Raw genomic sequence first — 13,102 nt, forward strand, 5'->3', positions numbered from 1 at the left:
CTGTACATGCTTTTACCTGTTGCCCTGGAGTCAATACTGCCTCATAGAGACCCTACAGGACAGAGTAGAACTGCTGCATAGGGTTTCCAAGGAGCAGCTGGTAGATTTGAACTGCTGTCCTTTTTGGTTAGCAGCAGTAGCAGGCTGTAGTTCTTAACCACTGGGCCACCAGGGCCCCATATGCACTTAGGCAGGGGGATCAGTGTGAACAAAGGCTAGGGCTGTGAAACCATCTGGTCTGTTGTGGGGCCTGGAAGCATTTCATTATGATGCTATAACTGTGAGAAGCGAGAGATTAATCTGGAAGAATCAAGATCCTGGGTGTGGAGGGCTTTGAATGCCTCCTGGTGGCAGTGGGCTTTGCCAGGGAGGAAAAAGAGATCCACGGGAGGTTTTAAGCAGTGCGGTGATAAAATCTCATTTGTATTTCCAAGATTTCCTGTAATAATAAGTGTGCAAGGGTCAGAAGAGACAAGGAAATGTCAGACAATGCAAACTAAAAAGACGAGTGATGCAATGTTAATATCAGATAATAAAAAGCCCAAGAAAAAATTTCAAACAGGACAAAAGAGCTCATTTGTAATGATGGTATCATTAAGAATTTTTATGAACCAAATCGTAATATAAAAATATATTAATAAAATTTTACCTTGAAATATGAGAAACTAACAAAAACATAATTGTCAGAATTTTTAATAACTATTTTACAAATTCTGAGAAATGTAAGCAAAAAACTCTTACATAAAATACTTGGATTAACCAATATAAAGGAAATATACCTTTTAAGCACACTTGGTACACTGACAAGACTCCTTGGTGGTGTAGTGGTTAAGTGGTACAGCTGCTAACCAAAGGGCCAGCAGTTAGAATCCGCCAGGCGCTCCTTGGAAACTCTATGGGGCAGTTCTAATCTGTCCTATAGGGTCTCTATGAGTCTACATTGATTCGACGGCAACAGGTTTGGTTTGCTTTGGAACACTGACAAGAACTGTTCACATATTCATCCCAAAGAAACATTAATTAAGTTAAAGGATAAAAATCCATGTAACCTTCACAAATCACAATGCAATAAGATCAGAAGTTAATAACACAATTATTTGTTATCGCAATAAGAAGCTCAAGGCCCCATGAAAATTTATATGTATTTTATCTGACAACAGGCAGGCAAAAAATCTAAAGTGAGTATATTTTATTCACGTGGCAACAAAAATATAAATAATTCATTTATCTTGAAACATGAAGGACTTTCTTGAGGAAAAACACATTTTTATTAAGGAACTTAAAAGACTTAACTACGTTAACATATTTATAGATGTACATTAGTATATAATTTATTTCAAATGCAATGTATGTCCAAGAAAAATCCTTGCTAGAACTTGACTTAATGATTTTTAGTTCATATGAATGAGTGTGATTAGCCAAAAACATTAAAAAAAAAAAAAATGAGCACTGAAGTAAGGATTGTACTATCAGAAATTAAAATAGAGAATGCATTCAACAATATAAATTGTGTGTTTTTGTTAGGTGTCCTTGAATTGGTTCCAACTCATAGCGATCCAATGTACAACACTGCCCAATCCTGCACCATCCTCATAATTGTTGTTATGCTTGAGCCCATTGTTGCAGCCACTGTGTCAATCCATCTCATTGAGGGTCTTCCTCTTTTTTGCTGACCCTTTAGATTACCAAGTATGATACTTTCTCCAGAGACTGAGCCCTTCTGATATCATGTCCAAAGTAAGTAAGACAATCTTGCCATTCTTGCTTCTAAGGAGCATTGTGTGTTACTGGTGCCAAAACAGACTGAAAGACAAATAAGCTGAGAGTACAAAGTCCAGACAGGACCATGTCTACATATGCATATAAAAAAAATAGTGTATTGAAAAGGTAATAAAATAACTGGTGAGTAAATTCTAAATAAATTAATCTTAAATCATGGATGGAAGAAAAATACAGAAAACTCAGTAAATGAATGTAGGAGAACTGGTTAATGATTAAGGAAAAGAAAACAAAAACAAAACTAGATGTCACCACATACTATATCCCAGTACATATACCAGATGAAATAAAGAATCAAATGTTAAAAAAAATAAAAATAAAATGAAAGAAAGGAAAATAAGGTATGTTTTCTTGTTGTGTTTAGAGTTTATAAGCAATTTGCAAACATATAAAAATGTGCTTGCTTACCTGGAAATGTTAACACTTTTTAATTAACATTAAAAGATGATGAACAATTTAAAAGGTAAAACCAAATCATAACCAAGGAGGGGGGTATTTGTAACGTTTATAACAAGCAACAGGAGAAAGAAAAACAGATGGTAAATAAATTGAAGAAAGACATGATCAGGCAATTTAGCTAAAAAAAAAAATAGAAATGACCATGTGTTTACACATGGAAAAACAATGGTGCTTGAAAACAAGGGGAGTGATGTGTCTTAAAATGCAAAAGAAGGAGGGAGGGAGGTGGAGCAAAGGCTCATAGTATACCTACCATAAGAGAAATGGTCAAGATAGAGAAGTCCCTGGGAAAGAAGAAGCTGGTTCAGGATATGCAAGCCTATGGTAAAATCATAAAATGGTTTGAGCCCAAGTTCCCAGGGAAATTTTTTCAGTGAGAATATGTGATGGCAAACAAAGTGGGAGGTCTCACACTACCTGATTTTAGAACTTATTGTACCACAACGGTAGTCAAAACAGCCTGGTACTGGTACAACAACAGATACATAGACCAATGGAACAGAATTGAGAATTTGGACATAAATTCACCCACTTATGAGCAGCTGATATTTGACAGAGCCCCAAAGTCCATGAATTGGGGAAAAGATAGCCTCTTTAATAAATGGTGCTGACATAACTGGATACCTATCCCCCCCCCCCAGAAAATGAAGCAACCCATACCTCATGCCATGCACAAAAACTAACTCAAAATGGATCAAAGACGGACCTAAACACAAAATCTAAAACGATAAGATCATGGAAGAAAAAACAGGGACAATGCTAGGAGCCCTAACACATGGCATAAACACTATAAAAACATTACTACCAATGCACAAACACCAGAAGAGAAACTAGATAACTGGGAGCTCCTAAAAGTCACACACTTATGCTCACCCAAGGACTTCACCAAAAGAGTAAAAAGACAACCTACTGACTGGGAAAAAACTTTTGGCTATGACAAATCCAATCAGCTTTTAATCTCTAAAATCTACAAGATACTGCAAAGCCTGAACAACAAAAAGACAAATAAACCAATTAAAAAATGGGCAAAAGATATGAACAGACATTTCATCAAAGAAGACATTCAGACAGCTAAGTGATACATGAGAAAATACTCATGATAATTAGCCATTAGAGAAACGCAAATCAAAACTACAATGAGATTCTATTTCACCCCAAAAAGTCTGGCATTAATCCAAAAAACACAAAATAATAACTGTTGGATTGGTTGCAGAGAGACTGGAACACTTACACACTGCTGGTGGAAATGTAAAATGGTACAACCACTCAGAAATTGATTTGGCACTTCCTTAAAAAAAAAAAAAATTTTTTTTTTTTTTTTTAAAAAGCTAGAAATAGAACTACCGTATGATCCAGCAATCCCACTCCCTGGACTATATCTTAGAGAAATAAGAGCCCTCACACGAATAGATATATGCACACCCGTGTTTATTGCTGCACTGTTCACATTGGCAAAAAGATGGAAACAGGTGCCTAACAATGGATGAATACATAAATAAATTACGGTATATTCACACAACAGAATACTACACAATGATGAAGAACAAGGATGGATCTGTGAAACAACTCATAACATGGATGAATCTGGAAGGCATTATGCTGAGTAAAATTAGCCGTGAAATAACAAGTATTATATGAGACCACTATTGTAAGAACGCAAGAAAAATTTTAAACACGGAAGAAAAAGTTCTTTGATGGTTACGAGGGTGGGAGGGAGGGAGGGGGTATTCACTAACAAGACACTAGACAAGAATTATTTTAGGTGAACGGAAGGACAGCGCACAATACAATAAGGGGGAAGTCAGCACAACTGGACTAAACCCAAAGCTAATAAGTTTCCTGAATACAACCAAACACTTTGAGGGACAGAGTACCAGGGGAGGTGGTCTGGGGACCGTGGTTTCAGGGAACATCTAGGTCAATTGGCATAACAAATTTTATTAAGAAGATGTTCTGCATCCCACTTTGGTGAGTGGTATCTGGGGTCTTAAAAACTAGCAAGTGGCCATCTAAGATGCATCAATCGGTCCCAAAGGAGAATGAAGAACACCAAAGACACAGGAAAATATGAGCCCAAGAGACAGAAAGGGCCACATAAACAAGAGACTCCATCAGCCTGAGACTGGAAGAACCAGATGGTACCTGGCTACCACCAATGACTGCCCTGACAGGGAACACAACACAGAGTCCCTGATGGAGCAGTAGAAAAGTGAGGCTCAGAACTCAAATTCTAGTAATAAAACCAGACTTAATGGTCTGACTGCGATTGGAGGGACCCCAAAAGACATGGCCTCTGGACTTCTGTTAGCTCAAAACTAAAACCATTCCAAAGCCAACTCTCCAGACAAAGGTTAGACTGGAGTATAAGACATAAAATAATACTGGTGAGGAGCGTGCTTCTTAGCTCAAGTAGATACAGGAGACTAAGTGGCCAGCTCCTGTCCGGAGGGGAGATGAGAAGGTAGAGAGGGACAGGAGCTGGTTGAATGGACACAGGAAACACAGGGGTGGAGTATAGGAGTGTGCTGTCACATTATAGGGAGAGCAGCTAGGGTCACATAACAACGTGTGTATAAGTTTTTGTGAGAGAAACTGACTTGAATTGTAAACTTTCACTTAAAGCACAATTAAAAAAAAAAAAGAGTATGTGGTGGCTATCATGTGGTCTGTTAGGGGCTGATGGTGAAGCCTAGGCCCTGTTGTCCTCTGTTTGTGTCCAGTCAGAACGCAGAACAGGTATGTCCAGGATACAGTTTCATGGGATTACATATTTCCTTCAGGGCTGGAGAGATTGGCCAGCAAGGAAGGCTGAAGGTAAGGAATCATACATGAGGGTTATGCATCCTATGAACCGTTGTCCTCACTCCTGTCCTGAAAGCTTAGACCCAGAAAATTCCAACTCTAGCATCCTCCTACACCTGTCATCTGGAATCTTGTTTAACCAGTTGGTGTGTAGAACCTTGTATAACTGATTCAGTGGAAGTATTGCAGAGGCCTCAGTGCTCAGCCCAGGACTGAACCTGTGATGGAGGTGATCAGTGGACCCCCCCAGGCCAGGATGGTCTCAGCCATTGTCCTAGGGCTGAACATAAACATAGAAAACCAGAGAACAAGGACTATAGCTCTCCCTTATTTGTTGTGTGAGTTCAAGTCGATGCCGACTCATAGAGACCCTACAGGACAGAGTAGAACTGCCCCATGGGGTTTCCAAGGCTGTAATCTTTAGGAAAACAGACTGCCACATCTTTCTCCCATGGAGTGGCTGATGGTTTCAAATTACCAACTTTTTGGTTAGCAGCCAAGCTTCTAACCACTGAGCACAAAGCTTACTTATAGCTCTGTCCAAGCCCAGGCCCATTACCGACAAGTCGATTCGGAATCATATCAACCCTGTAGGACAGAGTAGAACTGCCCCATATGATTTCCAAGGAGCAGCCGGTAGGTTTGAATTGTAGACCTTTTGGTTAGCAGCCATAGCTCTTAACCACTTCACCATCAGGGCCCCTGTAGCCTGTCCCATGCTGTAATTATTTTCCTTTCTGCAGATCAACAACTTCCACCCTGTTACCCATGGGAGGAGTCAGAGGGTGTTTGTTTGTTTGGCAGTCTGGGAGTTAATAATATTGGGACCATTTCTGAGAGCCTGTGGAGTAAAAAGCCCTTGGTGGGCTCTCAGGAGAACCATGGAACATTCTGCCCATTGGCTATCACCTAGATCTTTCCTTTAAGAACGAAACCCAAGGGCTTGGAGACCATTGGCATAGATGTAGTGCACTATAGAAACAAACACACAAACAAAAAACCCTTGCCATTGAATCTATTCTGACTCATAGCAACCCTATAGGACAGAGTAGAACTGCCCCATACAGTTTCCAAGGAGCGCCTAGGTGGATTTGAACTGCCAATGTTTTGGTTAGCAGCTGTAGCACCTAACCACTATGCAACCACAGTTTCTGTAGTGCACTATAGCCGGCGCGAAAGGTACTTTGGCTCAAGCATCCAAATGTGGCCCATACCTTCCTGGTATGGAATACTGGAGCCAAGCTCCCCAAAAGCTGCCAGAGAGAGTTGACCAAGTATCTGTAATGGCTCAAACCTTTCATCAGACTCTGAAACCTGCATTTAAGCCAATCTAAGACTTGTGGAACAAAAGCTTCTAGAAGCTGGTCTTAAAGTTTCAAAGGGGAATGTGAAGACTAAGGAGATTCCTCAAACATATGATGGTCTGAGTCATCTAAGATATACTGTACCAATTGTCCCTACTTAAGAGAGCACTGTGCAGCTCATACAGGAGAAAATATTGGGTGGGAGATTGCTGTTGTTGCTGTTAGGTGCCTTCAAGTTGTTTCTGATGTACAATGACCCTATGTACAACAGAACAAGACACTGCCCAGTCCTGTGCCTCCTTACAATCAAGTCTACATTTGAGCCAATTGTTGCAGCCACTGTGTCAATCCATTTCTTACCTTTTTTTTCACTGACTTTACTAAATATGCTGTCCTTCTTCAGGGACTGGCCCCTCCACATAACATGTCCAAAGTATGTAAGATGAAGTTTTGCCACCCTCCCTTCTAAGGAACATTCTATCTGCACTTCTTCCAAGACAAATTTGTTCATTCTTCTGGCAGTCTATGGTATATTCAATACTCTTCATGAACAACATAATTCAAAGGCAACAATTCTTCTTTGATCATCCTTATTCATTGTTCAGCTTTCACATAATGTAATGGATTGAATTGTGTCCCCCCAAAATATCTGTCAACTTGGTTGGGCCATGTTTCCCAGTATTGTGTGATTGTTCATCATTTTGTCATCTGATGTGATTTTTCTATGTGTTGTAAATACTATCTCTATGATGTTAATGAGATGGGATTAGCAGCAGTTATATTAATGAGGCAGGGCAGAAACCACAAGATTGTATCTTGAGCCAATCTCTTTTAAGATACAAAAGAGAGAAGCAAAAAGAGAGACAAGGGGACCTCAGACCACGAAGAAGGCCGTGACGGGAGTGGAGGTTCCTATGTGGAGAAACCTCTAGACAAAGGGAAGATTGATCGCATGGACCTTCTTCCAGAACGGACAGAGAGGGAAAGCCTTCCCTTAGAGCTAGTGCTCTGAATTTGGACTTATAGCCACCCAGACTGTGAGAGAATGGATTTCTCTTTGTTGAGGCCATCCACTTGTGGTATTTCTGTTGTGGCAGCACTAGATAACTAAGACACATGCAAAAGAGTGATTGAAAATATCATGGCTTGGTGAGGCACATTTCAGTCCTCAAAGTGATATCTTTGCTGTTGAACACTTTAAAGAGATCTTTTTCAGCAGATTTGCCCAATGCGGTACGCCCTTTGATTTCTTGACTGCTGCTTCATGGGTGTTGATTGTGGACCCAAGTAAGATGAAATCCTTGATCACTTCAATGTTTTTGCCGTTTATCATGATGTTGCTTATAGGACCAGTTGTGAGGATTTTTGTTTTCTTTATGTTGAGGTGTAATCCATACTAAAGGCTGTGGTCTTAGTCTTCATCAGTAAGTGCTTCAAGTCCTCTTCACTTTCAGCAAGGAAGGTTGTGTCATCTGCATATCATGAGTTGTTAATGAGTCATCCCCCAATCCTGATGCCCCGTTCTTCTTCATATAGTCCAGCTTCTCGGATTATTTGCTCAGCATACAGATTGAATAGGTATGGTGAAAGGATACAACCCTGATGCACACATTTCCTGACTTCGAAACACCCAGTATTCACTTGTTCTATCCAAACAACTGCCTCTTGGTCTACGTACAGGTTCCTCATGAGCACGATTAAGTGTTCTGGAATTTCCATCCTTTGAAATGTTACCCATAATTTGTTATGATCAATACAGCAAATAGCTTTGCATAGTCAATAAAACACAGGTAAACATCTTTCTAATATTCTCTGCTTTCAGTCAGACCCATCTGACATCAGTAATGATATCTCTCTTTCTATATCCTCTTCTGAATATGGCTTGAATTTCTGGCAGTTCCTTGTTGATATACAGCTGCAGCTGTTTTTTGAGTGATCTTCATTAAAATTTTATTTGCCTGTAACAGTGATGATATTGTTCGATAATTTTCACATTCTGTTGGATCACCTTTCTTTGGAATAAGCATAAATATGGATCTCTTCCAGTTAGTTGGCCAGGTAGCTGTCTTCAAAATTTCTTGGTATAAATGAGTGAGCACTTCCAGCGATGCATCCATTTGTAAAGATTACAATCTAGAAAATCCTATGGACAGTTCTGGTTTGTCACACAGGGTTGCTATGAGTCGAAAATCGATGCAAGGGTACCTAAAATAACAACTGCAACTTAACTGCAGTGTTGCACTATCATTTACCAAGTGATTTCCCATCCCTACGTCCTGTGAGCCTCATGGTAACCTGTAAAGCATGCCTGTCAAGTGATTTTTATCCCATTTTCCAGGAGATTAAACTGACCTGAGGTGGGATTAATGGACATGCCTCAGACAGCACAAGTAGGCAGTGGCAGAAAGAGGGCTCAAAATTCCTGTTCCTAATCCTTCCCCCTTACTCTTTCTCTACCTCCCTCCTCATTCCTCTTCAATTGAGTATGATTTCTTTGAGAAATTGCAAAGGACCATAGAGATATCAAGATAATAATGAGTACATGTTATTTCTTGTTTCAAACAGGAGAAAAATCATCGACATTAAAGACCCCAGCCTGATAAAATTCTGCGGAAATTTTCTAGAACACACTTAGTAGATAATTTGTGAACACTTGCAAATAAAGCAATGATATGAAAGTAAAATAAAATGTCCTTTAGTGTCAGTCATTGAAAAAAATAAAAGAAAATATTGTAAACGCAGTAAAGTTTTTGAGAAAAAAACCAAATTTTCTATAATGGCAGAAACATAAATGGACAGGTCAGGATGGTTTCCTACACATAACTTGCCTGGATGGATTTCGTATTTTTTTTTGAGAATAATGCATAGAAGTGAGGTTTAGAACATAACTGAATTATGTGGCTTGTATCTGGTAAAAAAATCCTGTACAGAGAGTTAATATCAAACTCATGGTGTTTCTAGTGAGTCTTTGGACCTATATTAACATTTTTTTAAAGAACTTAGCTGCTGATCTAATTTGCCAATGATCTGAAGATAGGAAACACAACACAAAGTTGAAATAATGAACCATCAAATTCTGGTCAAATTTAATCAGGATAAAAATGAGGATAAACAAACTCAACTGCACAAACATGGGACGGGACTAGAACAGGTTTAACATAAAGTAATGTGAAAAAGACCTGGGATTCTACCCTAGTCAACTGAAAGTGTGGAGGGAGAAGCAAAGGGCTCTCCAAGAAATTTGCCCTCCTTTCTAGAGCAGTGTTTCTCAATCTTGGCTGAGTATTGGGATCACTTGAGAAATGTTACCAAGTACTTATGCACAGGACCCATCATAGATAATCTGATTTAATTAGCCTGGATCATGGCTTGGGCATCAAAATTTTTTATAGTTCCTCTTGTGATTCTTTGGTTAAGAGCTACGGCTACTAACTCCAAAAGGTCAACAGTTTGAATCCACCAGCTGCTCCTTGGAAACCCTATGGGGCAATTCTACTTTTTGCTGTGGGGTCACTGTGAGTCGGAATTGACTTGATGGCTATGTTTTTTCTTTTTTTTTCCTGTGATTCTACTGTGCAGTCAAATTTGCCAATCACTGCTCTAGGCCTGTAGATTTCAAACTTGATTGTGTATCTGAATTACCTGGTGGGAGGACTTGTTGAAGCACAGATTGCTGGGCCCCACTCCCAGAGTTTCTGATTCAATGAGTCTGGAGTAACCCACAACCCAGTGCTGTCGAGTCGATTCTGACTCATAGCAACCCCATAGGACAGAGTAGAACTGCCCCATAGAGTTTCCAAGGAGCGTCTGGCGGATTCAAACTGCCAACCCTTTGTTTAGTAGCTGCAGCACTTAACCACTACGCCACCAGGGTTTCCAAGTCTGGAGTAGGGCGAGAAAATTTGCACTCCAACAGTGATCCCAGGTGATATTCATGCTACTAGTCTGGGTACAACACTTTGAGAACTGCTGCTCTAGATGAACCTGGAGTCCTCCAGATAAAGCTACCCAAATCAAAACCAAATCTACTTCTGTCGAGCCAGTTCTGACTCCTAGTGACCCTATAGGGCAAAGTAGAACTGCTCCATAGGGTTTACAAGGCTGTAAGTCTTTATGGAAGCAGACTGCCACATCTTTCTCTCATGGAACGGCTGGTGGGTTCAAACCACCAAATTTTTGGTTAGCAGCCAAGCATTTTAACCACTGCACCACCAGGGCTCCTAGATAAAACTGAAAGCTTTTCAATTCTACTGTTGGTATTGAGTCCTGAGACACAAAACTCATCTCTCTATCTTCCTTCTCTTCTGAGCAAAATTTATGCAAAGAGCTTTAGCCTCCTCTTTAGATCTTCATAATATCTGTTTCTAGTGGATAGGGCCAGGTGGGACTGGGGGATACTGACCTGACGTCTTTTATTGTGAGGACATGTAATGGGATCTGATGTCATGATGCTGCTTCCAATTGCTAGAGGAGACAATGATCTCAGTGTAGAACTGAGCTTAAAGTTATAGACCTCCCAGGAACTAGTCCCAGAATGCAAGCCAGAATGTACTTTTCTTGTCTTTGGGAATGAATTAGGATGGAGGATGAATGGAAACCTCAAACTCTGTCATCAGGAGACTTCTCCAAGTATTAATGGAATGACCTGTGCACTACTGACTATAGACACATGTAGAAGACAGGATACAATCATAAATTGTTCAGAAATCCAAAGGCAAACCATTCTCCTAAAACTTGCTCCCTCTCTCTTCCCAGTACCATCCCTACCCAAACATTCCCACACAGAACTCCTAGTGCTGACTTAGCCCATCTCTATACCTTCAGGGCCACTGCCCCACGTCTCTCTCCTTAGACATACTTTGTGAGTTCCATTCCTTTTTGCTTGTTATACATGGTATTTCCTTGTCAGTTTCTTTTGAGTTGCTTTTCAATAAGCTTAGAAATAATAATCATCTTTATTTGCACTTACCAAGTAGCTTCCCTGTAGCACGCATTATGATTCAGGAGCTTTAATCCTTGTAACAGTCCTGCAGTGTAGTTACTGTTAAATCTATTTTGCATATGAGATGGAGCAGTGACATGATTCACATTTATAAATTATGTAACTTATTGAAAGAAAATGACTCATAGGGTTAATGCAAGTAATATTAATAAGCAGATTAAATGGGTTTACAGCCCAGTTTCCCTTTTTTCCCCTAAATAATCTGTGCTTTTTTTCCCCAGACATTGAAGTGGATATCTTTAATAGAGCCACTAGAGCGAGGCTGTGGGCAAGAAACCAAACCAAACCCACTGCTGTGAAGTCTGTTCTGACTCATAGTGACCAAATGGGACAAAGTAGAACTGCCCCCTATGGGGGGGTTCCCAAGGCTATAATCTTTAGGGAAGCAGACTACCACATCAGCCTCCCACAGAGCAGCTGTTGGGTTAGAACAATGATGAATGTGAGAAGCATCTCACAATATGGATGAATTTGGAGGGCATTACGCTGAGTGAAATAAGTCAATCACAAAAGGACAAATATTATATGAGACCACTACTATAAAAACTCATGAAAAGTTTTACACACAAAAATAAACAATCTTTGATGGTTACAAGGGGAAGGGACGGGTGAGGACGGAAAAATACTAGACAATAGATAAGTGGTAATTTTGGTGAAGGGTAAGATAGTACACAATACTGGGGAAGCCAGCACAACTTGTATAAGACAAGGTCATGAAAGCTCCATAGATATATCCAAACTCTCTGAGGGACCGAGTTGCTAGAATGGGGGCTATGGAGACCATGGTCTCGGGGAACATCTAGCTCGATTGACATAACATAGTTTATAAATAAAATGTTCTACGTTTTACTTTGGTGAGTAGTGTCTGGGTCTTAAAGTGTGTGAGATGCCATCTAAGATACTCCACTGGTCTCACCACTTTGGGAGCAAGGGAGAATGCAAAAAACTAAAGACACATAGGAAAGATTAGTCCAAATATCTAATGGACCACAACTACCACGGCCTTCACCAGTCTGAGTCCAGTACAACTAGATGGTGCTTGGCTACTAACACTGACTGCTCTGTCAGGGATCACAATAGTGGATCCCCGACAGAGCTGGAGAAAAATGCAGAACAAAATTCTAACCCACAAAAAACAAACAAACAAAAACAAAAAACCAGACTTACTGGCCTGACACAGACTGGAGAAACCCAGAGAATAGGGTCCCCAGACATGCTCTTAGCTCAGTAATGAAGCCACTCCTGAGGTTCACCCTTCAGCTAAAGATTAGACAGACCCATAAAACAAAGTGAGACCAAAGAGGCACACCATCACAAGGGCCAGGGCTAGAAGACAAGAGGGGACGGGTAAGCTGGTGACAGGGAACCCAAGTTCAAAAGGGAGGGTGTTGACATGTCATGGGGTTGTTAACCAATGTCATAAAACAATATGTGTACTCACTGTTGAATGAGAAGGTATTTTCTGTAAACCTTCATCTAAAGTACAATAAAAAAAAAAAGAAAAAACAGGGATAACACTAGGGGTCCTACTACATAAACAAATAATACTAAATAAATAAATAGTATACAAACCATAACTAAAAAAGTACAAATACCAGAAGGTAAACTAGATAACTGGAAGCTCCTAAAAATTAAACACGCCCATCAAAAGAGAAAAAAGAGAATCTACAGGGGAAAAGTTTTTGGTCATGCTACATCTGACAAGGGTTTGATCTCTATAACCTACAAAATACTTCAACATCTCAACAACAAAAAG

Source organism: Loxodonta africana, chromosome 7 (genome assembly GCF_030014295.1).
Source record: "Loxodonta africana isolate mLoxAfr1 chromosome 7, mLoxAfr1.hap2, whole genome shotgun sequence".
NCBI classification, from domain to species: domain Eukaryota; kingdom Metazoa; phylum Chordata; class Mammalia; order Proboscidea; family Elephantidae; genus Loxodonta; species Loxodonta africana.